General features: G+C 44.1%; 1 protein-coding gene across 1 annotated transcript in view; it reads left to right on the top strand.

The window, feature by feature from the left end:
* uts2r (urotensin 2 receptor) overlaps positions 1–24,251 on the top strand; it is a 45,945-nt gene extending 21,694 nt beyond the window's left edge. The window contains exon 4 of the mRNA XM_079846043.1: positions 22,804–24,251. The gene's annotated coding sequence lies outside the window, so the exon portion shown is untranslated. The remainder of the gene's footprint in view (positions 1–22,803) is intronic.
* The last annotated feature ends 1,441 nt before the right edge of the window (positions 24,252–25,692 follow it).

Here is a 25,692-nt window from a genome sequence, read left to right as displayed (position 1 = left end):
AAACAAAAATATGTGAACAAGATACACGTTTTGGGCACTTATGATCCATATACAGCACCTGCTGCAGTATTTCAATCACTGAAAACAGCAGGACTTTTTTAAAACGCTTAACGTGAAAAACACTATAGGGTGAGTTGCACCAATAAGGATTAAATTAAGCAAAGTTTAAAGGATTTGTTGATATGGGTTTTATTTGAAATCGAGTCGTTGCACCACTTCATTTTAAACACAGATTCACGAGTTCGCACTTACATATAATTTATAGAGAGTAATTTAATGCGTATTTGGCATGCTGTCCAGGGGGAGGGCTTCAAGCTCGGAATTAGGCCCGAACCCAGAGTACCCCCCGTATATGTAAGTGGTTTTAGAGTTAAAAGGTGTGGCGAAGGGGTGGTGGAAGGGTTGCTGATAACTGTCAACAAACGGAGGTAGGACTGCTGCCTGTATATATATACCTCTATTGTTGATTAGCTGAGTGCTCTCCACCTGTGTCAGTTATCTGAACGTGCTTCTCCCGAACCTTGTTTATAAAACATAATTTAATTAGGCAGTAAAACCGTTATAGAGCTGATCAAGCAGCAGACGGAAGTGAACTGACGACAGGCTAAATAATCCTTAGTGCAACCCACCCTTAAAGTGCCGTAATGCACTAAAACAGTGATATTAAAAGATCAAATTCAGTTTACACCTTTTTGATGATACATACTATATACAGGCGAGAGACGAGGCAAGAATATGAACGCAACGTTTTCTTCACGTTATAATGGGTTTCGATGGGGAAAACACCTAACGAGAAACCTTGTGTTGCACTAATAATGTTCGTCTGCTTTCCTGTACAAAGTATGTAACATCAATAAGGTGTATATTGAATTTGGTATTTTAATATCACTGTCTTACCGCATTAATACTGACTACAAACCTGGTAAAAATGACTAGCGGGCAATGGAGGAGAGCCTTGTTTTGCCCTCCAGGTGGGCGTTCCTATAAGCGTGTGACGACACGTGAAAACTATGAATAGGATTACCGTGATTCAATAGTGATTTCAGACACCTGTCACGTTGACGTTATATCCCATAGCGTCGTTCCGATATAGCATTGTTCCATCGTTCTGGGATATATGGGATCCTTTTCGAAAGGGAACAAGATTCTTCAGAATGTTTTGAGCATCCAATCATGCTACTTAAAATCATACCGTACCATATATGGTATTTTAATATAAAATCAAGTAAGACGTGTGTGCGCAAAATGTTTGTATGTGTATCTTCACCGTCTGGGTGTGTGTGAGTGTGTCCAAGGACTACTCAATGTTTTGTCTTAGTGTGCGCACATACCATGGCAGAAAAGTCAGTGTTATACAAGGAAAATTAAAAAGTGAAGAAATAAGGAAATATTAACACCAAGACTGGGAGGCTTTGAGGGCTATAAAGGTTTAGCACAAGGTTTTAAAAAGGACTTTACAAATTAAAAATTTAAAATATATATATATTTTACTCACCCTCATGTTGTTCCAAACCTGTATGACTTCCCTTCTTCTGCAGAACATAAAATAAGATATTATGAAGAATGTATCAATGGTTCCCATTCAGTTCAATGGTTCCACAAATTGGGATCTATTTTCAGAGACCAATCTACTTAGAGTGTTTAGACATGCGGTTCACGCATTCCACGATCCGCCCCACAGCACTGGTATAAGTACGGAAGTGGAAGTACTGCATATCGCTTTCAACTTCGGAGCCGAACATTACCTTTCTGTGTGTGTTCCTATGAAGAGTGTTTCCTGTGTCTCGTGAAGAGGATCGTTCTGCAGCTCCAGTTCCAGTGTCTGTGTTACGGTGCCTTACAGCGGTGGTCACGAGCAGAAGAAAACAAACAGCTGTTCTCACAGCTTGCTGGGCATTATCCTCTTTGAGTGCCACTGAACTGCTATGAGCCGCGGCCATTACCCTGTGTGCCTCGACACTGATCGGAGCGGTTTTCCTTTTCTAAAAGAGCAACACTCTTTGTTTCTGGATGCCGTAGTTTTCTGTCCCCAGTTGACGGACATGATCGCTGTCTCATATGTTTGGGCGTTCAGCAAACTGAGGCTGCTTTCATGGATGACTCATGTTCCCACTGCGGGAATATGACTATCGCAGTATTATGGTCTAGACTCGAATACCTCAGACGGGGTGGAGTCCCATTGCGCATCCCCCGATCTAATGGTCCTCCCACTGCAAAGCAGAAGGCTGCTGCTTTGGCTAATGCCTTTGGTGGAGACCTGAAGGCCTGTACACACAGGGACGAATATCGCACGGGCTTATCGCCAGCGTTTTTCGTGACTTTTTCGGCGCGTCTTGAGTGTTCACACCCAAGCGATTTCCACTGGCGATGCGCCGAGTGAACGTGCACATTCAGTAGATGCGCTCCCGGTACACAAGGTGGTGCTGCGGCACTTACGCTTCTGACACTCGCTTGTCACACAGAAGAAGAGGAGAGACAGTATTTATGTGCTTGCCAAAACCACAGATATATTAAGTCTATGGCAAAACCATTCACACACTTTTTGCTAACTGGCAAGCAGCATTAGCAGCCCATCTTCTTCTTTGTCTACTTACTACTTCTTCGTCGTATCAATGTGTGCTCGGCAAGACCGATTTTGTGCTTGAGCGCCACCAAGTTGTGTTTTACTGTCACTTCAGCAGCTCCAGGCACGTGAACAAAAGCGCTGATCTCATTGGTCGGCCAGTTTTTAACGCGCCGCGTCAAAATAAAAAAACGAACCAGAGGCGTTTTTTTTTAAATGACGCTTTTACGCCTGGCGTTTTACGCGTCGGTGTGAACACTCACATTGGCGCCCATTGTTTAGTCACGAGGCGTTAAATGTCGGCGATAAACGCGCGTGAAAATCGTCCCGGTGTGAACAGGCCTTGAGGGTTACTGTGAGGACACTCCTGCTGGGTCAACAGGCTCCTTGGGCCCCTCCCCCCTCCGCTGCACCGGTAGAGCTTCCAGAAGAGCCTGCTGGTCCTTCCCATGGGGGGCCAGCTATTACTTTCGGTGCTCCGACTGAGGATATGATTTCGATAGCTGCATCGGGGGACGAGCTAAATGACTCTGGAGATGAGGTCCGCAGGCAAGCGCAAGGGCAAGGCACCCTGACACGGGTAGCCCAGGGAGAAGAGGAGCTGCTCTTGGGGAGGTGGTGTCAGGACCCCTCCTCCCCCTGGACCGGGGGGAGAATGTCATTGAAAAGGCTGGTACACACAACATCCTCCGGAGTCCAGCGGTACCCACATGCTCAATAAAAGAGCAGTGTCCTCCCTCTCTGGGCCCCGAGAGGGGCAGGACGGCTGTGTGCGATGCCCCCGGGCCTTGCCACTCCTTTCCTCCCCTCTCCCCTTCACCAGGGGGCAGCAGTGTGGACACCGAGGATGCCCCCGGGCCTTCTCACCCACACTCTGCCCCACCCTGGAGTACTCAGGCAACACTCTGGGCCACCTCCGGGCCTCCCGAGTCGGGTCTGAGTACACCACCTCGCTACCCCGGGTACGTCTGTGGTGCCGTTGGTCCCGCTTGTTTGGTCTCTGGTGGCCTGGTTAGGTCTCCCCAGGCCGTCTCGCTGGCTCATCCGTACCATCTGACTCAGCTACGCAATTCAGTTCACACGCCGGCCTCCCAAGTACAGGGGCATCTTCTGCACCACAGTGCGGAGCAGCGATGCCCATGTCTTGCGGTCAGAGATCGATGTCCTGCTGGCTAAGGGCACGGTCAAGCCAGTTCATCCAGCCGATATGAGGTTGGGGTTCTACAGCCCCTACTTCATTGTACCCAAGAAAGGGGGTGGGTTAAGGCCAATCTTGGACTTGCACATTCTGAATTGGGCCCTGCACAAGCTCCCGTTCAAAATGTTAACGCAGAAACGCATTTTCGAATGCATCCGTCCCCGAGATTGGTTCGCAGCGATCGACCTGGAGGACGCGTACTTTCATGTCTCCATTCTCCCTCGACACAGACTGTTCCTACGCTTTGCGTTCAAGGGGAGGGCATATCAGTACAAAGTCTTGACCTTTCAGGCTGTCCCTGTTGCCTCGTGTCTTCACGAAAGTCACAGAGGCAGCCATTGTTCTGCTCAGAGAACGCGGCGTTCGGATTCTCAACTATCTCGACGACTGGCTCATACTGGTAACGCCACTCAAATTGCTGCATATGGTCAGGGAGGACAAGAAGCAGGTCTTGCTAGTTGCGCCCTACTGGCCCAACTGGACCTGGTTCTCCAAACTCACACTCCTCGCGACAGCCCCTCCCTGGCCGATCCCCCTGAGGAAGGACCTCTACGCTCTGAAGTGGAACCTGTTCGTTGAATGGTGCTCTTCCCGCTGGGAAGACCCCCGAAGGTGTTCGATTAATGTAGCGCTTTCTTTCCTGCAAGATGGGTAGGAGCAAAGGCTGTCTCCCTCCACCCTCAAAGAGTACGTCGCAGCAATAGCGGCGTATCACAATGCAGTAGAAGGTAAGTCCTTAGGGAAGCACGACTTAATCGTCAGGTTCCTCAGAGGTGCAAGCAGACCAAATCCTCCTTGTTTAACCTCTGTACCCTCTTGGGACTTAGCCCTGGTGCTCAGAGCACTTCAGGGCCTTTACAGTCTGCAGAGCTAAACATCCTTCCCATGAAGACAGTACTCCTGACGGCATTGGCCTCGATCAAGAGGGTAGGGGACCAGCACGCACTTTCGGGCAACGAATCGTGCCTAGAATTCGGGCCGGCCAACTCATACGAGACGATTTTGTCATAATGATAGTTAGTGGTGTCAAATGCTGTTTGGATTTCTTCAGTTTCAGGGGAATTTTTTTATTTTTTTTTCTACATGCTTATGTCCTGCAGAAGAAGGAAAGTCATACAGGTTTTGAACAACATGAGGGTGAGTAAAAAAATGTTTTTTAATTTTTAATTTGTAAAGTCCTTTTTAAAACCTTGTGCTAAATGCTACCCTAAACCTTTATAGTAATCAGAAATGACTTTCAGAAAATGTATTTACATTGGACTAGCCACAGGTTGATTAAAAAAAGAGCTTCCATGTAAAGTGAGTTTGCTCAATTGCTCAAAGAAAAATAAACAAGTTGCCTACTTTAAAGTCATTTCGGCTTTCGTCGTAATGACACCATAATGACACACTTGTTTTACTGGCCTTTAACATGTTTTCAGTGGTGAAGAATGCAGTGGCTTGTACAAAAGAGGCATCATTCACATGTTGAAGTGATATATCCTGTAAAAAGTTGAATGAAAAGCATGATCAGTTATAGCCAGATCATCAAGTTTCACACATGGTTTATCTTATCCAACTTTACTTGGACTGGCCAAAAAAAAAAGGCCAATTCTGCAATGTTAATCACAGATGTGCTCTTTCCATGAATGCTGCAATACTGCCTGTTATTTCCTGAATCCTTGGTATTTATTCAGAGCACCTGTGGTGTGAATAAATCATTAGGGTTGTGAGTATAAACCTGGGTTGGAAATATTTTAATGGTACTGATAAGAGTTTATTTTTCCTCTTTAACTAATTAAGATTTTGTTTGATGTAGGTTAGTTCGCAAACATTTAAATGTGCAAAGCTGTTTGCCAGAAACCGCTTATGACGGAGTTATCCTCCTATCCGTTATCTCCTCAGAGCATTAAATGCCCTGACCTCTGTATAAATCACCTGCGGTCTTTAAGATCATGTGTTCCAATTAGCACCCATCCCATCCCAGACACGGAAAAGTCACTAATGGAAAAAAAGTTTTCAGAGCAATGGCAATTTATTGCATGCATTAGTTTAAAAGGACACAGAGAACATTACCATTTGATGACATTATTGTTTCATCTAAAGTAAACAGCGATTACATGTTCTTCGCCGCAGCATGTGTGTGACTGTGTAGTGAACAACCTGAGATCAATTAGAAGGACATCTGTAAAGCTGCTTGGAGATCTTAATTATTTCCACTTGTGTTTCAATCGTAGATCCTGGAAAAAAAGACAAACAGTATTTAATTATTCGATTCGGTCTCCTCGTGTGTTCTGTTTCCCCAAGGGTCTTTTTTCTGAAATACAGTCATATATTATTTTCCACTTGTGTTACTGAACCCTGTCTTTGTTTTGCACGGTTCAGTATGTGGAGTCCTCTATCTTATTAAAGGGTGGCACGTAAGTAATGCAAGTGTGCTGCAGTGTTTTTCCAGTTTTACTGCAACTGCTGGGTGGAATCAGAACCAGAACAAATACAAATACGGGACCCTGAGAGCTCAGCTGAATCCTTCAACCTTGAATTTTGATGAGAGTCAGGTAATTTATACAGAATGCCAGCACAGGCAATCATGCTTGATACCTAACTATGACTATTTTAAGGCAGCAAATACTAAATGAAAGTAGCCTACATAAGATTATGGAATAAACTACAATAGGAATGTGAAAGAAACTGCAGACAACTATTAAGTAAATAGAAAATTACTATACACCAGAGTGTTAGATCCATAAATGCAGCAGTTAAGTAGAAACAATTATACTATCCCAGATCCAGAAGGGTGTAAAAATTTTGGATGTAAGTTTAATTCTCTATTTTCAGCTCTCAGTACTAAGGAATTCACATAGGAAGGAAGACAGAAGGAACACCCCAAATTTCCACCAGTGTGTATTTATGTGCCATTATTGTGCCATTTATGGCAATGTAAGTGTCTAACAAACTGAACCTATTTCTGTTCATATTTTGGGGGTCGGTAAGATTTGTGAAAGATGTTTGAAAGAAGTGTCTTATGCTCTCAAAGGCTGTATTTGATATATTGATTCTATACTTTATTTGATCAGAAATGTAGTAAAAACTAGTAATACTTTTAAATATTATAACAATTTAAAATAATTGACTTCTGTGTCACATGCATATTTATAAATCATTCTAATATGTTGATATGCTCCTAAATAATTTTTTTATTATCATCAATGTTAATAATAGTTGTGCTTAATATTTTTGTAGAGACCTTGACATTTTTTTCTGGATTCTTTCACAAACAGAAAGTTCAAAAGAACACTATTTATTTGAAACATTGTAAATGTATTTACACTTCAATTTAATGCATCCTTGCTGAATAAAAGTATTATTTTTTTATTTTTTATTTTAATTCCACACTTTTGAACGGTAGTATACATACTATACAGTGGGGTTCAAACGTCTAATACTAGAGAAAATGGTTCAGGTTTTGATTTGTTTTTTCTAATTTAATACAAAAATAAATGATAAAAAAATATATATTTTGTCATATTTTAAGTTATGTAACATTATCATTATAACAATTTGATTAAACATTTGAAATGGAAAAAATTTTGAATTGTAAAACTTTGGATTGCTATCTGAAAAAAAAAAATCACAAATATTTCTTATTAGTTTTAAATCATTTTGAAGACTTTTGGACCCCACCATATTATGAGATAACTGACAGATTAATGTTTTTAGCAGGTACTTCCTCACCAAAACAATTTGTACAAATCACATAAATAGCAATTACCAGCACAGGTAAACTGCTTTTGGCTCAATTGCTTGCTCAGCTAAGCCTAAATGGGCTTAGTGAGTCTATACACATTCTGCCCTGAGGTTCTTTTTAAATGAGGTTGGAAATGTAGCTGTTCTGACAGTTGTAAATGAACAGTAGTGCAAAGTGATCCCAAAGCATTACAATAATTAATGTAAAATATTTCTTTGATTTTTGTTGTTGTGATTTTAAACACTTCTCAAATACTTTCAAATACCACAGTTATGATAAACAGAAAAGGCACATTAAATACTCTACATTACTGATGAAGCACCTCTAATTCTGTATCAAGATGCACTTCCCTGTTATAGGGCAGTTAAAGGTTATCCCTGTCAGCTGGTATTTTTGCTCAGGCATGGACTCAAAGTAAATCATCATTGACAAATATGTTGTGTGCTCAGTTACTGGCGACCTGCCTTTCACATGGCAACCTACAGCAGACTAATTGCCACAGCGATCTCATTGGAGCAATCTGAGGTGAAGACCCTTGCTCAAGGGTCCCGTTGTGATTGAGTGCTCAACGTGTCCCCAGTGTCACTTCAACCTCACAATGATCCTTAACCGTCCGACTATCCCTGACTGGATGGTGTGATTCGTTTTTCCTCAACATTTCTTTAATATGTTTAAGTCTGTTAAAGATGATGTCCATCATATATTAAAAACACTGCAGATTAATGAAATACCTCTTGTATTTCAAGCATATAAAGTCAGAAATTGCAAGAGAAAAAAATAATTGTGAAATATAAACTTATATAATATATTTATATAAATATAAATGACATTATAATTTACAATTGAAAGTTTCAGTCTCACAATTCTGAGAAATTATCAGAAAAAGTCAGAATTGCAAGATGTAAACTCGCAATAGTGAGGGGAAAAAAAGTCAGTATTGTGAGATAAAAAGTTTGAATTGAGTTTTATTCCGTAATGGAAACAAGCTTAGTTCAGAAATGTTGAAGCACTTTAATAGCAAAAATAAATAAATAAAAATATTACATTTCTTCCAACATCATGGCTGTCCAATTTTGCACACAGAGGAGCGTGTGTATCGTGCATGTTTTTGTGTATAGGTGCACGCTAATTTATCTGAGTGTCAGCATGTCGGTGCGTGTGTGAACTGTACAGCACTACAGATGGAGATAATTGAGGGAATGAGTCACAAGGGGGAAGTAACAAGGATCAGACATTAGTGCCCCAGGTTCACTCGTTTGATGCATGATGTACCATATGAACCATCCATCTGAAATAGAGTGGAGAACTTTTCCTCACCCTCCACACATCATCAGTACAAGACATGAGGGAGTTTGAAAAACACAAACACTTCTCCAAAAGATCTTTTTAAGATTCATAAAATTCAGTTTTTTCCCCTGCTTTTCTTTTTCTTCTTCTCTTTTCCTTTAAAGAACAAAGAAGTAGCTGGAGAAAAAGCTTCCTCTGATCTCAGCGACAGGGACTTCACTACAGGGTTTACTTACACAGAAAACACAGTGACACTGGTGTGCACACACTTCTGCCCATTCACCTGCTGCTTTAGCTGCTGTCCAAATTAAACACTGAACCAGCCATCATCTGGACTTCAGAGACACTCACTAGAGAACTTTACATTATCCATTCATGAGATGCATCCATGATGCATCCATCATTTTCCTGTCAGAAAATTCTGACATTATAACTTGCAATTGCAAGTTTATATCTCACAATTCGGAGAAAAAAATAAAATAAATGTCAGATTTGCCAGATGTAAACTAACATCATCAGGACTTCAGAGACACCCAATCCAGAACTATACATTGTCCATTCATGAGATGCATCCAAAAGGTACTTCCTTGCAGTCAAAAGCAGTCAATGCCATTGAAAAGCATCTATTTTATATTATAAATACATTTTATGTACATTTTATAATAAAACATACTGGAACATATTTTATTTTTAAAGAAAGGTGAAATAAGTGATGAGTGAATGTTATTTCAAATCAAACACGAGAAATTGTTGATTTAGATGATACTTCTTCCATTTAAAATCATTTCACATGTTTCAAATCTAATTTTAATGTGTCCTTGCTGAATATAAATATCAATTTGGAAACTTGTTAATTTTGTTGATACTGAAATTCACAATTATTAGTGCCTACTACAGTGCTGGTTAGAATAAATATGTGGTTCATCGATCAGTACTTTTTATTTTAAAGGTCCCGTTTTTCGTGTTTTTTTGAAGCTTTGATTGTGTTTACAGTGTGCAATATAACATGTGTTCATATTTCGCGTGTAAAAAAACACAGTATTTTTCACACAATTTACTTATCTGTATACTGCTGTTTTCACTGTCCTCAAAACGGCTTGAAAGATTTCCCTGTTCTATGAAGTCCCTCCTTCAGAAATACGTAACGAGTTCTGATTGTGCCAGCGGTTCCCGTGTTGTGATTCGACAGCAGCTTAGGGCACGCAGAGCGCACGTTACCGGAAAGGTCACGCCTCTCACCATAACGGGGATGCATGTGCTCAATGATCTCTAAGTACAGCGTCCCTGGGAAAGCCAAACAAAGGTGACTTGACTCCGGGATGAAAATAACAGCGTCTCGACGACATGGCAACAAACAAACTATACGAACGCAACCGAACGCAACACTTCCTATTCTCCACGCGGGAGCAACAAGACCACGCCCCCTTTTCCGCGTGTTCTTGTGGGCGGAGGTTAGTCGACATACTGCTCTACTGACGTAATTAAAGCAGGAAATACCAGGATGTAGTACTAACCAGCCGTTCGCTGTAGGCTTTGAAAGGGAACTTCTGTTAAATAAAATATCTCACTTGGCATTGAACTTTGAGCTTTATAATTTTACAGGTATTATGAATGCTCTAACAGCAACATTACACACTAACTAAAGTTTGAAAAATGGGATCACGAAGAACAGGACCTTTAATACTTAAGTGCATTAAAAAAGGAAGTACAAGTAAAACTGAAAATGAGTACTTATACAGTACTTGTACAGGAGTAATATTTTAATAGGGTATCTGTACTTTTACTCAATTACTTGTACTTTGTCCACCACTGGTAACTGGAAAATAAAATGTGATTGGCTGAATCCGAAATCACCCCCTAAACCCTCATTCACTATTCCCTACATTAGTCCACTAAAATAGTTCACTATTGAGTGAATGAAAATGAGTGAGTGAATTAGGACAGCCGTTGTGTGTACGTCAGTTTTACACTCGTTATCGTGGTGCAATGTGGGATTGAATGAGTGCACTCAATAACGTCCACTATGGTTTCGGACACCACAAATGGCTGTCCCCTCAAATAATGCCCTATTTGAGGGTATAGGGGGCGATTTCGGATTCAGCTATTGAATCACACAGTGTCACCCAGCAATCTACTTCTATGATGAATGTGATTTCACCAAGTACATGTTTGTGGATCAACATCTTTGATCCTGGAACAACATTCCAATCAACCAATCAGATGAGGGACAATTTTACAGTTGCCAGTATGTCAAGTTTAGGCTTACAACCAGGGTTTGGTGCTTCTACATTTGTGTTATTCACCTATCATTTCCCTCTGATTTTAGGGATAACTTATGGGTAGGGTTAGGTTTCGGAGTAGGGATAGGATTAGGACTTACAAATTGTGTTGATCCAGGAACATGTCTTACTTGCCAAAAACACGGTCACCCTAATCCTGCAGGGGTCTCAACACACATTATCACTCAGTAACTCATTCTGTTCAGACACAGGATTGTGTACAGGAGAAGTGCCCTGTGGTACACCGATAAGCACAGGGGTTGAAACTCACTCGGATTAACGGAAATGAGAATGGGATGGAGGTGATCCTAGTAGCCAGGCTTCATGACGAAGTGAAGTGATACAAACACTTCACCCACATGCCATCACTATATCAGGAGGATGTGGAACACATATCATAATACTATACAAATCCTCTCACAAATAACACAAGGACTTGATTTAGAAATCCTGTTTAATGGGCTTTCACATTATACACAGTTCCTCCCTGCTAACCTGCAAATGAAAGCACTCTGATGAGGAAGCTTTGGCAATACTGTGCTATTCAGCTGGCATGCTGCAGGGGTGTACTGGCCACGGTTACTGTGCCCGGCGCGCGATAGATGGAGCACAACTGATAAGAACAATGAGAATGAGAGAGAGAGAGAGAGAGAGAGAGAGAGAGAGAGAGAGAGAGAGAGAGAGAGAGAGAGAGAGAGAGAGAGAGAGAGAGAGAGAGAGAGAGAGAGAGAATCACGGCACCTGTTGACATTCGAATGCTGCTTATGTGCTCTCTGGCTGGTTGCCCTGCCCTCGGTTTCTAGTCTGCCTCTTGCTGTCTGCATCAAACTGATTTACAAAGCATTTCAGGTCATTCCACAGACCGCACCATAATGCACTGTATTATGGTTTTCCACTGCCAGCCAAACACTATATTCCAACAGCTTGATTTAATCAGAAACAACAGAATAAATTTACTAGTGCAATGCATTAGACCATCAAACAGACCACGCAAACAATACCTGCTTTTGATGTATTTCCCCCATATTTTTCACAGATTCCTATTTTAATTCCCTTAAATTCTCAACAGAAAAATGAGAGGTAAATCAAACAGGCTTATCCTTCAGGCAAGAAGAGAAAAAGCAGAACACTTAGGTGACTAACACCACCGAAAATATCTTAGACTCTACACAAAACATATATTTTCTCACCATTTCATATTTTTTATAATCAGCCAGTGCTTTCATTCTTGTTGGTGAATTAATCAAGGTGGCAGTTAAACACTTTTATATCGGGCTGGTGTTGAAATAGAAGTAAAACATTTTGTCACCTATAAATGTGTACAAATAAGTACAAAGCACAGAGAAGAACAGGGAGGACAGATAACAAAAACAAGTGCAGAGCATTCTGGGTCATTTGAAAATAGATAACTTTGAAGTCAAACAATGGTAATGAAAGGTTGTCTTGACATTCTAGCTGTTTTTAAATCCTTTTGCATGTAAAATAAAACCGCTTTTATTATGCTACTGATATGACTGGAGGCTACATCTCATTTGAATTTACATTTAAACATTTATTTAATTTATTTATATACACAACTTTTTGATGAGAAGTACAAATGTAGTGCATTCAAACCCCTAAAGAGTGGGATCTATGATCTAGACCATAAGAAGGATATCTTATTTCCATTGCGCTTTGAAGCAAGGTACTATGCCAGCTGGCCAGGGGGGCTGTCCATATAGGAAAGGCATGTTCCATTCCTTGGGTCATTTTGACCCAAAATACATTTTTGTCCAAGACCTTGGGACTTTTGTCGCACTTGAGCCACGAATACACACACACACACACACACACACACACACACACACACACACACACACACACACACACACACACACACACACACACACATACACACACAATGAATGGAATGCTTCAGAATACATTGAACAATCTAAAAAAATTCATAACTTAACTTCACCAAAAATGTATTTTATAATGTCTACTTGTGTATCTGAATGCATACTGAAGAGATACCTCAAGAACTGACTTTAGGACCCAGCAGAACAGCTCATTTGCTCCTTATAGAGCTATAACGCCATCTAGGGGCAAGAGTCATGAAATATCATTATATCATTTTTTTTTCCACAAGAGGTCGGCAGAGACACCCAATGTGAGATATTCTGAGCTGAATTAACAGGGTTATGCATTAAATGTTGAGTTATAATAAGTTGAATGTGAATAATGTGCTTCAATTATATTATTTATTGATAAAAATCTAATAATTTAACAGTTAATAAAAAATTTAAAAAAAATATTATAAAAATGAAATGATATAAGCTTTCGGGACAAAAAAAAAGTATAATTTTACGGCTTCGGGTCATTTTGACCCACTAGGAAATGATTTGTTACAGAGTGTGAGGGATGGATGAGGGTTAAGTTGCATGTGGATCATGTGGAAAATCGATCATGTGAAAAATCGTCTGCTTCTGATACCTGGCCGGTCAATCAGTGCACCAATGCCGGAATTACAAGTTTTCGACTAGTAAAAAAAAAAAAAAATATATATATATATATATATATATATAAATTAATTTAAAAAACACATCTTTGTTAAATTCAAATTCAAGTTTTAAATGGTAAACAACCAAAATGATAAATAATTAGGCATATTAAGTGAGCAAACAAAGGGTGCTAAGCTTATTGGTGTATAAAATATAGTATACAAACATAAGTTTTGAACTCAACGAAAGCTTAGAGTGAGTTCTATTCATGAAAATGCATGCCAATTGGAAGGACTCCTAAACAGTAATCACCGCATTAACCAAAGCCCAAGAACAGACTAGCAGAGTGGTGCGTCAGCTGTGTTCCTGGAAATGGAGATTGTCAAAAGCTTTTTCCACATTTTCTTTCTGTATTGTATTTTCACTAGTGATTGGATTGACTTAAAGTAGTGTGAAAGGGCCATACAAAATTACAACCGCCCTAAAGGGGTTCAATTTTGTCAGACCAGAATGTACTAAATGTAGAATTCACGGCATCACTCATAGAATGCTGCTGTAGGTGCTTACATGCCATGTGATGCTTGGTGCCTGACTAAATCTAATTTATTGGATTTCCCCCTCTTTCTTTCACCCAGTGATGACATTTCTTCTCTATTTCCTAGTAATCACAGTAAGGAGATTGTGGGCTGCTCTGCCTGGCTGCTCAGCCCCTGATCTTCTGGCCCTGATGCAAAGTCATTCTGTTTATAATGAGCACAAGCTTCATTTATTTTGGGCTCATATCTAATGACCGTTGGCATAATGATGTCGTCTTCCTGTTCTTGCCTTTTCTGGAGAAAAATCTCTTATTGCACACATCAGGAGAGAAGTCTATTTTTGAAAATCTAACGGAGAATGTGTCTGCTGAATGAATACACACAAAATGGTTAGTGGCAGATATGCAGTTTATCGTGGGTGTTAAGAGGAAAACATTTAGGAAAGACATTTTTGGACATGACATGATTTTGGTTGGTAGGATTTCAGAGGTTGTTGGGAAGCCCATTGCACAACTAATGGAATTCAAACAGTGGGAGATCGATTGCAGTGTAAACAATCTGTCTGCTAATCTGTGATCGGTAGGGCTGCGCGCAGCTGGTCTGTCCGGCAGATGTCACCTTGCTTAAATCCCACTGTGATAATGAGGACCTTAATGATTCTCTTATTGCCCAGCTTAATAGCCTAAAAGGCCCCTGAAAGCTGCACATATAGCCACAAACCCCTCTGATTTAGGGTTAGAATCATTTACTTCACTTAGTCCTACCTGTAAGTTTTAAGATTTATGTTATTTCTGCTGTATTGCCATCTTCATTTCATTTAGGTGTTTTTATTTAAGTAATAGTCATACGCAAGAGTGTTATACTGTTTTTATAATACAACAGTTCAATAAACAAGAAGTTAATGATAAAAAATGACATTTAGACACTTACGTAGTTTCACTCTGTGATGGAAAATAATTCCAAATTCAGCAAAAGCAGAATCGTCTCGGTTACGGATGTAACCCTCGTTCCCTGAGGAGGGAACGGAGACGTAACGTTAGTGACTAACGAATGGGGGTTTCGCTTAGAAGCCTATCAACTTCGAGTTTAGAGAAAAAGCCCAATGGCGTGCCAATGCCATGGGGCATGCGGAATTTGCATACGTAACTCCGCCTCACCGCGTGAGTATATAAGGAAGTACGTGGCAATATCGCATTATGTTACCTGCTTGAGGAGCCAAGACTGAACTCCTGCGTTCCAGGTAGCACAACTGATGTGGCAAGGGGACGTTACGTCTCCGTTCCCTCCTCAGGGAACGAGGGTTACATCCGTAACCGAGACGTTCCCTTTCGTTCAGTCACTACGACGTAACGTTAGTGACTAACGAATGGGGGTCCCAATATAATCCCGCCACTCAGCTGTCTTCCAGTGCCCTGCGTAAGTGTGAGTACCCTGTCGTAAGACTAGTACGGACGAAGGACTCCCACTTAACACAGGAATACCAAGGTACACTGGGAAGCATATCCCAGTGAGGGAATGCCAAAAATGCCTACCCGTGGGGAGGACTTAAGAGACACATATGACCCGCTGAGGGTTGCATATGGAAGATCTCTAGGGTACCAGCCGAAGGTGGATTTTTAACCCTAGGGGTGGCGGGGACACGCCAAGGGAAGAAACCCGCTCACTGCGGAGACTTACGGTGAAATACACATGTGGGGGTCGCCGGAGGGAACCATGCACATGGGGCACCTGGCCGGACATGAGGGTCTGGGCTCGAAAGGGCAGACTGAACTGATGTCGGCGTCGACAGTGCTGGAGGAGCTCAGGGCTCTCGGGGAGCTCACCTGAGGAAAATATCGCACGTATCCAGTCCGTGGAGTGGAGTGGCGAGCAAGCGAAGACACCTGAGCCTGGCCCATCACCGGCCCCTCGGGGGGGCGAGTACATAGTCGGACACTGGCTCCACTCGGAGATAGTAGAATCTGGCGAATGTGTTGGGTGTCGCCCAGCCTGCAGCTCTGCAGATGTCTGCTAGCGAGGCGCCATGCGCTAGAGCCCAAGAGGAGGCCACACTCCGGGTGGAGTGTGCCCTCACACCAAGGGGACATGGTCGGCCTTGCTGCTGGTAAGCCAAAGCAATGGTGTCCACTATCCAGTGAGACAGCCTTTGCTTTGAGAGAGCACTTCCCTTCCGCTCTCCACCATAACAGACAAAGAGCTGGTCTGAGGTCCTGAAACACTGCGTCATGTCTACGTAGGCGCGGAGAGCGCGTACTGGACAGAGCAATGCCAAGGCTGGGTCTGCCTCCTCCAAAGGCAGCGCTTGCAGGTTCACCACCTGGTCCTTGAACGGAGTGGTGGGAACCTTGGGCACATATCCAGGCCGGGGTCTCAGGATCACGTGAGAGTTAGCCGGCCCGAACTCCAGGCACGCTTCGTCAACCGAAAATGCCTGCAGGTCCCCGACCCTCTTGACTGAGGCCAGTGCGGTCAGCAGAGCCGTCTTCATAGACAGAAACTTAATATCGACCGACCGCAAAGGCTCAAAGGGAGGTCTCTGCAGAGCAGTTAACACTACTGCGAGGTCCCAAGAGGGTACGAGAGGAGAGCGAGGAGGATTCAGTCTCCTAGCTCCCCTCAGGAACCTGATGACCAGGTCGTGCTGACTTACCTTTTTGTTCTCCAAGAGATCGTGGTGGGCAGATATTGCGGCCACATATACCTTGAGGGTGGAGGGAGACAGCCTTCGCTCCAGCCCCTCTTGGAGAAACTCAAGCACGGACCCGATCGGACATTTCCAGGGGTCTTCTTGGCGGGAAGAGCACCAGGTGACGAAGAGGTTCCACTTCAACGCATAGGCATGCCGAGTGGACTCTGCCCTAGCGGAAGTGATGGTGGCGACCACCGTAGGTGGTAGGCCACTCAAACCTGCCGGGTCCCGTCTAGGAGCCACACGTGGAGGTTCCAAAGGTCGGGACGCGGGTGCCAATGGGTGCCCCGTCTCTGAGTAAGGAGGTCCGGTCTCAGAGGAATAGGCCAGGGAGGGGCTGTCGCAAGGAGAATGAGTTCGGGGAACCAGGTCCGGCCGTGCCAGTACGGGGCGACCAAAAGGACCTGCTCCTTGTCCTCCCTGATCTTGCACAGAAGCTGTGCGAGTAGGCTCACTGGGGGAAACGCATATTTGCGTAGGCCCCGCGGCCAGCTGTGCGCCAGTGCATCCGTGCCGAGCGTGCCCTCGGTCAGGGAATAATACAGGCTGCAGTGGGAAGAGTCGTGGGAGGCAAACAGGTCTACCTGTGCGTCGCCGAACTGTTCCCAAATCAGCTGAACCGTCCGGGGATGGAGTCTCCATTCTCCCGGGAGAGGCTGAAACCGCGAGAGCTCGTCAGCTGCGTGGTTCAGGACTCCCGGAATATGGACAGCACGAAGGGACCTCAGGCGCTTCTGACTCCATAAGACGAGATGGCGGGCGAGTTGAGACATGCGGCGGGAGCGTAGACCGCCCTGGTGGTTGATGTACGCTACTACGGCCGTGTTGTCTGTCCGGACAAGCACATGTTGACCCTTCAGCAACGCTCGGAAGCGGTGCAGGGCGAACCGTACTGCCAGCAACTCGAGGCAATTGACATGCAGGAGGCGCTGGGGTCCTGTCCAGGAGCCCGCGGCTGCTTGTCCATTGCACATGGCACCCCAGCCCGTGGCAGAGGCATCCGTCGATACGACAACATGCCTGGAAACTCGTTCTAAGGGCACACCGGCCCGTAGAAAGCTGAGGTTCGACCACGGGGTGAGTGTCTGTAAGCAGGCCCGAGTCACTTGGACCCGGAGCGTGCCAGACTGCCATGCCCATCTCGGGACTCGATCGCGAAGCCAGTGCTGAAGCGGTCTCATATGAAGCAATCCGAGCGGCGTTACCGCGGCTGCAGATGCCATATGCCCCAGGAGCCTCTGAAATAGTTTCAGTGGAACCGCACTCTTGCTCTCGATTTGTCGGAGGCAAGTCAGCAGAGACTGCGCGCGCTCGCTTTCTCGAAAGCTGCGCGTACATGGCGACCGAGTCGATCTCCATACCGAGAAAAGAGATCCTCTGCACGGGGCAAAGTTTGCTCTTCTCCCAGTTGACCCGAAGGCCCAGACGGGCTAAGTGGTGGAGAACCAGATCTCTGTGTCCGCAAACCTGCTCTCGAGAGTGGCCTAGTATAAGCCAGTCGTCGAGGTAGTTCAGGATGCGGACCCCGTGCTGCCGAAGGGGCGCAAGGGCTGCCTCGGCGATCTTCGTGAAGACGCGAGGGGACAGAGATAACCCGAATGGGAGAACCGCGTACTGGTATGCCCGCCCCTCGAAAGCAAACCGTAGGAACGGTCTGTGTCGAGGAAGGATGGAGACATGGAAGTAGGCGTCCTTCAGGTCGATCGCTGCAAACCAATCGTACGGACGAACGCATTCGAAAAGGCGTTTCGCAGTCAACATCTTGAACGGAAGCCGGTGAAGGGATCGGTTCAAGATGCGAAGGTCCAGGATTGGTCGTAACCCACCGGTTTTCTTGGGTACAATGAAGTAGGGGCTGTAGAACCCCGACCTCATTTCGGCTGGAGGGACAGGCTCGATCGCACCCTTCGCCAGTAGAGTGGCAATCTCCGCACGCATGACGGGGGCATGGGCCCCGGTCACGGTATAGCGGACTCCCCAGTAACGGGGAGGAGCCTGCGCGAACTGAATCGCGTAGCCGAGCCTGACGGTCCGGGCAACCCAGCGGGACAGCCCCGGAAGCTGAAGCCAGGCTTCCAGAGACTGCACCAACTGGGTCATACGGACGACAGACGTACCCTGGGTGGGGCAGCGAGGCAGCGTTACCGGCGCGGACAAGGGAGGCTGTTGGGCGTCCCGGGGTCGGAGCACGGTTAACGGCTGCGCCCTGACAGAGGAGACCAGGGAAGGACTCGCGTTCCACTGGGGTCTGCTCTGCCAGGGGGCTGGCGACAGAGAGGGATGCGAGTGGCGAGACCCGAGGGTGGCGCGCACTGTCATCACCGGTCTCTGGGTGCTCAGAGACAGGAACATGAGTTCTTCCCAAGCGCTGCTAGCCCGGGGGCCAGCAGCGGAAGGATTTTCCCCCGGCCCTCCACCGGGGGAAGGAGAGGCCCTGCTACCATCCCCTGGGAAGAACTGGAACCCATCTCTGAGTTGTCCACCTCCATCCTGGCGTTTAACCAGTCTGGGGAGCGGACTGGGCGACATCCTCAACCACCTCCACGGCGCGGCCCAGGTGAAGGCTGCTGCTGGGGCCGGGCGGGAAGAGGGAGGGCGCCCTCGGCGGCGAGCGGACTGAGGCGACTGGGCCGGCGGCTGGTGCAGCAGCTGGCCGCCGGGGCAGTACGTGTTACAGCCTCAGTCTGCTCTGGGGCGGCCGAGAACTGTTGGGCGCAGTTCTCAGCCGCGCCGCCGAAGAGGCCAGCCTGGGATATGGGTGAGTTGAGGAGGCGGGCCCGCTCAACGTCCTCCACATCACCAGGTAAGGCCCGGTGTTCTCCCGGACCACAGCTGTGGACATCGCCCGACCCAGGGAGCGTGTGGCCACCTTCACCGCCCGGGGGCGGGGTCAGTTGCGGCACGCAGCTCAATGAAGAGCCCTGGGTCGGCTCCACCCTTGTGCATGTGCAAAGGGGCGGCGGCCTGCCCGTAGCTCTGCGGGACCACGCCACCGAAGTAGACGAGCCCACAGGCTTTGGGGGGGGTGCTTAGGACAGCCACACCACGCCACGTCAAAGCCCTCTGTGGACACCGTAGTGCGCAACAGAGAGTTCAACAGTGGGGGGAAGGGGGCCCCAGTGTACCCAAGGCCGCGGCCCCATCAAGGGCAGAGAAGGCGGAGGAGGCCACCAAACTGTCACGGGAAGCACGGGGACTTCCGGGACCGCGTGATCTCCTCATGCACCTCGGGAGCGAAAGGCATTGGGGGCGGGGCCCAACAGCTGTCGGGTGCCGCCCCCAAAAACCAATCGCGCAACCACGAGCACCCGCGACTGGGCGGAGTTCCACACCAGCGCGAGACCCGCGGCTGCCCGAGATAACATGGCTGTCAACTTTAGGTCAGATCAGGCAGTGCTAACACACCCGGAGGCGGAGCACAACCTAATCGTCATCCCCAAAGGACTCCAGCCCACCTTGGGATGCGGCGATCGACATCTCACTGCTATCCGGAGCGTGAACCGAACGAACGGGGCGTCAGAGACGGGCCGTAGATTCAATCCAACACTCACGGAAGCGATGTATAAGAGGGGGGCGTGGCCCGAGGAATGAACGTCGGGGTTCTTAATACCACAGCACCGCCCTCAGGTCACCCTGGCCACCAGCCAAAGTACCATCTCACTCGGGGACGGTAGATTGGGGTGTGGCAGAGGGGACTCTCTCTCCTCACGGAGATCATTGAGTCTCGACCACGACATCGCGATGGTCACGCCCCCGCAATGGAAACGTGACACATCCGCAAACACTGCCCGAACGTGCTGAAGCCCAAACACGCTCGAGCAGTGAATGCGTCCACAGACAGCAGCGGAAAATCGATCGCACCCGGAAGTGCACGGGCGAGCCGTCTTGAAAAAGACGTGCCACGCGCAAGCTCTTTTTGTGAGAGGAAAGCCTCGCAGTCGATGCCGAAGCGCCCAGGGAAACACACACCAGCTGTCAAACGGACCACTGCGCAGATCAGCAGGCAGGAAGTATGCGATCACTGGAACGCGCCGTCACACCAACACAGACTGGAAAGCTGCTCGTCTCGAAGAAGCTGACAGAGTCTCAGAAGGCTGTAGGAGTGAAGAGGTAGGTACTCTTGGCTCCGAAAGCAGAACATAATGCGATATTGCCACGTACTTCCTTATATACTCACGCGGTGAGGCGGAGTTACGTATGCAAATTCCACATGCCCCATGGCATTGGCACGCCATTGGGCGTTTTCTCTAAACTCGAAGTTGATAGGCTTCTAAGCGAAACCCCCATTCGTTAGTCACTAACGTTACGTCGTAGTGACTGAACGAAAGGGAACAATTGTGTTTCCTTTGTGAATAAATTAGTGTTTTAACAAATTGGTTAAGTAAATGATTCAATGACTCACTCATCAAGCAAGTCACTTGTTTCGTTCCTGAACGAATCAGTTTTTGAACTAATCTGTAAATGGAATGAATCAATATCACACTCATTCATGAATCAGTGTTGTTAATCAAACAGGTTCTGTTGAATGAGATTCAAGGACTTACTCATAAAGTCACTTGAGGCCAAAACTGATCATTTTTGACAGGAATGAAAACAAGGCTGTGAGGAAAATAATTACTGTGCGTTCAATGGATTGTACTGTTGTTGAACAGCATATTGATTGTTCAGCTGACGCAACGTCTTTCCGTAGACTTTCAGACAAAAATTGCCATTGTAAAGACTGTACATCTATCCCACACAGCCTTGTTTTCATCCATGTTAAATTCATTATGGCATCTAACCTGACCACGGTCTACATTGATGTAACCTGGAAAAAGAGCCTTTCACTCTGCCAATCAAATTTGAGGACCAGAACTAACTATTGTATAATAAGGTATATGTGGATGCAATCTCCCCAAAAAAATAGCTATGTTTCAGTGTTAAAATAAATATTCAGTTTAGGTTCATGGGAAAAATGAAATGAAGTTTAATGTTTAATATTATACTCCTGAAATGACCTTCAAGACTAAACAGTCAAGTATTTGAGTTAGCAGTGCTTACACAAATACACAGAGGCAACCGGTTCTCAGTTCACTAGGTCAACAAATCTTTGAAGCAGCTGAATAGATCGTTCTATTATTACTGTGTTATTTAAAGCACAGGCCTATATCTCACCTCCTGATAGCTTCAAGGGTTATGGTAGATTTTGACTCAGGTCATGACAAGACACAGCACACACCAGCTGCTGTGTGTGTCAGCACCTTCCTGGGCAATGGGACAAGCCCGAAATCGCAACACGTAGGTGTTTGAATCCACACTATTCTCAGGTTTATATGCAAACAAAGCTGTGGGACTGGACTCAATATGGTGGGTTGCGACTTGTGTGGGGGCAATATGGTCACCGAAGAACTGGAGTGCTCTCATAATTATGCTTAAGAACTATTTGGGTTTTTTATTTAAATTTCGTTTTGTTTCATTATAAGGTTAGTAATCTAAAGAAAACCTCCTGAGACAACTACAAACATCGTCTAATTGACTCTGGGGAACAAAAATAATGCATTTGATGCATAATTGATTAAAAATAGGACATTTTCACTCTTTGTAATTCAGATGTTTTATAAATCATTCAATGCCATTGTTCTCCAACAGTTTGCAGATTGGGAAATGCCATTGCAGTGCCAGATCTCTAAAATACTGAAGCAAGTTTAAAGTGAAGCAAATGATACCTTAATTCGCTGTATTGGAGGCCAGAATCTATAAACCACCATTTTTATGGATCACACCCTGTAGGCAGTGCATTCTAGTAATCGAGCACTACCGTAATAGGAAATATAGGAAAATGAAAGCTAGATAAAGCAGGAGTTTTGGCCCCAGTGCACTGCTTAATCAATTCCACAAAGAGCAAAGAGTTTGCACAGTCACATAATGTTCTTTCTCCCTTCTGTTCAAAACCTGACCATATGGGAGAGCGGTCTGGGTTAGCACGAACGACAGACTAAGAGCATGTTTATCTGCCAAATCAGCTCCACATAGTTTAACTGGTTGTTCTGCTGCCGTTACAGGGAAAGACGACTGTCTGGGGCAAGACAAGAGCAGAGCAAGCCAAGACGGCCGGTATCTCCCTCCTCCATCAGAAGAGGGAGAGCAAAGGAAGAGCAGAGCGGGCAAGAGAAGAAAAGCAAGTCACGGCTCAAGGAGTATCCCCACATTAAGAGGCCAATGTGGGGTTGGAGTTGCCAGCACCTCACCTGTCGATTTGTTTCAATCCTGGATGACTTTAAAGAGGGAAAAACAATTCCCAGTTCACCGGTTTTCTCAAACTATTATCACTGTGAACTGGGTTATTTTTTTGTATATTTATTTCTTTGATCATCTGTCAAACTTATCAAATTTCAAAGTAGGGCTAAAACCAAGAGAAAAATGTGATAATTTTCATCTCCCCCTCTCCCAAGAGACTCACTATGATGAGAGTCATTTCCTTCAAACAACTGCAATAGTAGCCATCAGAATCCTTGCGAACATGACTCACATCGAAAAAAGAGGCATATTTCCCAGTACAAAAAATCAGTTTCTCTCATATTTCGGAAAATATCCTTGCTCTAATATATCTTTGATCTTATGGGCTTCGTTTGATATGAAGCTATTCTATTTGATTTGTCTTTGATGATTTGATGATCTTCATTGTAGACTACTACAATGCAGCGATGGAGAGCCCTCCAGAACACTGTGGGAAGGACTTCTACGCACCCTTTTATTTTTTACAGAGTACTGTATTCTATTCCTCGGGCCTGTCAAATGGAAATATATCCTATTTCCTTGAGCCTGACAAGACTGGAGGTTTTGCGTTGACCTCAGACTGACCAGAGAGCTGTTTCTCAAAACTACAATGCAGAGGATGCTTTGCTTTGACTTCTAATGATTTGGACACTTTCCATTCTGACAAGTCAAAACCCATCCATATGGAAGGCCTGTACACATATATGATGCACACAATGCGCACAATTTGAGCATTGCAGAGTTAAACTCGTCAACTTGGCAACTTAAGTTTACCTGACTCCAAAGGAATAGATTATTTATCTTAATGCACAATGGCGCTTATTATTGTTTGACTCTCTATTTGTTTTACACAAAAGATAAACAGGAAAGTACTGCCCAAAGTATGTATGTTGCTTTGGTATGTTGAATCTGAGGAATGCCTATTTTGTTTTTGTACAGAGAGCTTAAATATGCTTGGTAACACGTTACACTATGGTTTAATTCCTAAACAATATTTATAAAACTGCATTAGGTATGCATTAACTATCATGAACTAATAATAAATAATTCTACAGTATAGTTTCTCTATGTCTTTGTTTTGCTATTGTGATGTGGTGATGGTGTTTTTTGTTTTTTTCCGCATTTGTCGTTGTTTAGTCTATGTGCAATTTCAGAATGTCTCTTTACAAGACCCAATGATGCTTGCTGAGCAATGTACCTTACATGCACTCAATAAATATGTTCAGTAAACAGCAGCAGTACTTGAATCTTTACCTCAATTGTTTTTGGTAACTATTACTCATTTTATATTAGCATAATTAAAAAGAGCTGTTTAATGAAGACAACAATTGACTATTGGTCTTAGCGCAGAATGAAGTATAATTCAGAAATGCTGGAGTGGTAGTTTGCTGTCATGTATATTAGATCAGAAAGTACAAAAGATAGCGTGCCTTAAAATGGCAGAACTGAATTAAAAGCTTTTGTTTAGGAAATGTTATTGCTGCAATGAACTGCCATTCAGATTTCACAGGAGACTTAATGAGCCAGATGTTTTAGCAGATGTTGTCATGAGAGGCTTGGAGAGGTTTGTTTGATACAAACGCCTGCCAATGGACAGCACAATGGAAATATTGCTCTTTTATCCAATGTGATTTACAGTAATATTAGCAATTCTTTCATTATCTATTGTGTCAATCTGAAGAAATGTGAGAGCCAACTTCGTATCAAAGCCTCATTTTAGCACAGATGATTCAAATTGAAAACATGTATGAAGAATCATGTTAACAAAGAACCTAATTAGTGGTTTATTAACACTTGTTATATTTAGATTGCCAGAGTGATTCAATCAAATTAAATACTCAAAAAACTAAATTCTAGTCAAGACTGAATATAATATTATATCTAACAATGAATCATGCAAACACAATGAATCTTTATAATAGGTCTGATCATATTAATTAGTCCAATAATGAAAAGTATTTATAGTGGGTGAATTTTCAAAGAAAGGCCTGCTAGATGTTTCCAAGTAGGTATTCACTATACCCCCGTTTTGACATTGATATGCAATTAGTCATTTAATTTCCTTAGAAGCAAAAGCCTTGTGGTAAGTAGAACCTGTGTGGAAACTGTACAATTTAAATTTCAATATTTTTTCCAATTAAGATTCCTGTGAAAAGCACATAAATGGTTTAGAGCATCACTTGTGACCAGCCACCCAAACAATTGCAGTAGGTGCAGAGTGACCAAATAAGACAAAATAAAGAGAGAAGCAAGAAGCCTTCATACAAATAAGTTAGAATTTAAATTTTTTCAGTAAATGCATTGAATTAGCTTCTACATACTGAATTAGCTTCTACGTCTATATTACTAGAATGTAGTAATTGACACTATTCTTTTGCTTGAGATCCCTTTTTTTTCTGTTATATGAAAATTTCTTAGTATTATAGTTTTCTTGAAATGCTTATAGACACTTACAGTCACTGATGTACAGTATACACTACCGGTCAAAAGTTTAGTGGACAGTAAGATTTTTAAATGTTTTTAAAGAAGTCTCTTCTGCTCACCAAGGCTTCATTTATTTGATCCAAAATACAGCAAAAACAGTAATTTTTTACACTTTAAGATAACTGTTTCTATTTGAATATATTTTAAAATGCTATTTATTTCTGTTTTGGCAAAGTATTACTCCAGTCTTT

This window comes from Gobio gobio, assembly GCF_949357685.1.
Source record: "Gobio gobio genome assembly, chromosome: 20".
Lineage (NCBI taxonomy): Eukaryota > Metazoa > Chordata > Actinopteri > Cypriniformes > Gobionidae > Gobio > Gobio gobio.
The sequence above is the reverse complement of the archived record's forward strand: the minus strand, read 5'-3'. Positions and strand labels throughout refer to the sequence as shown.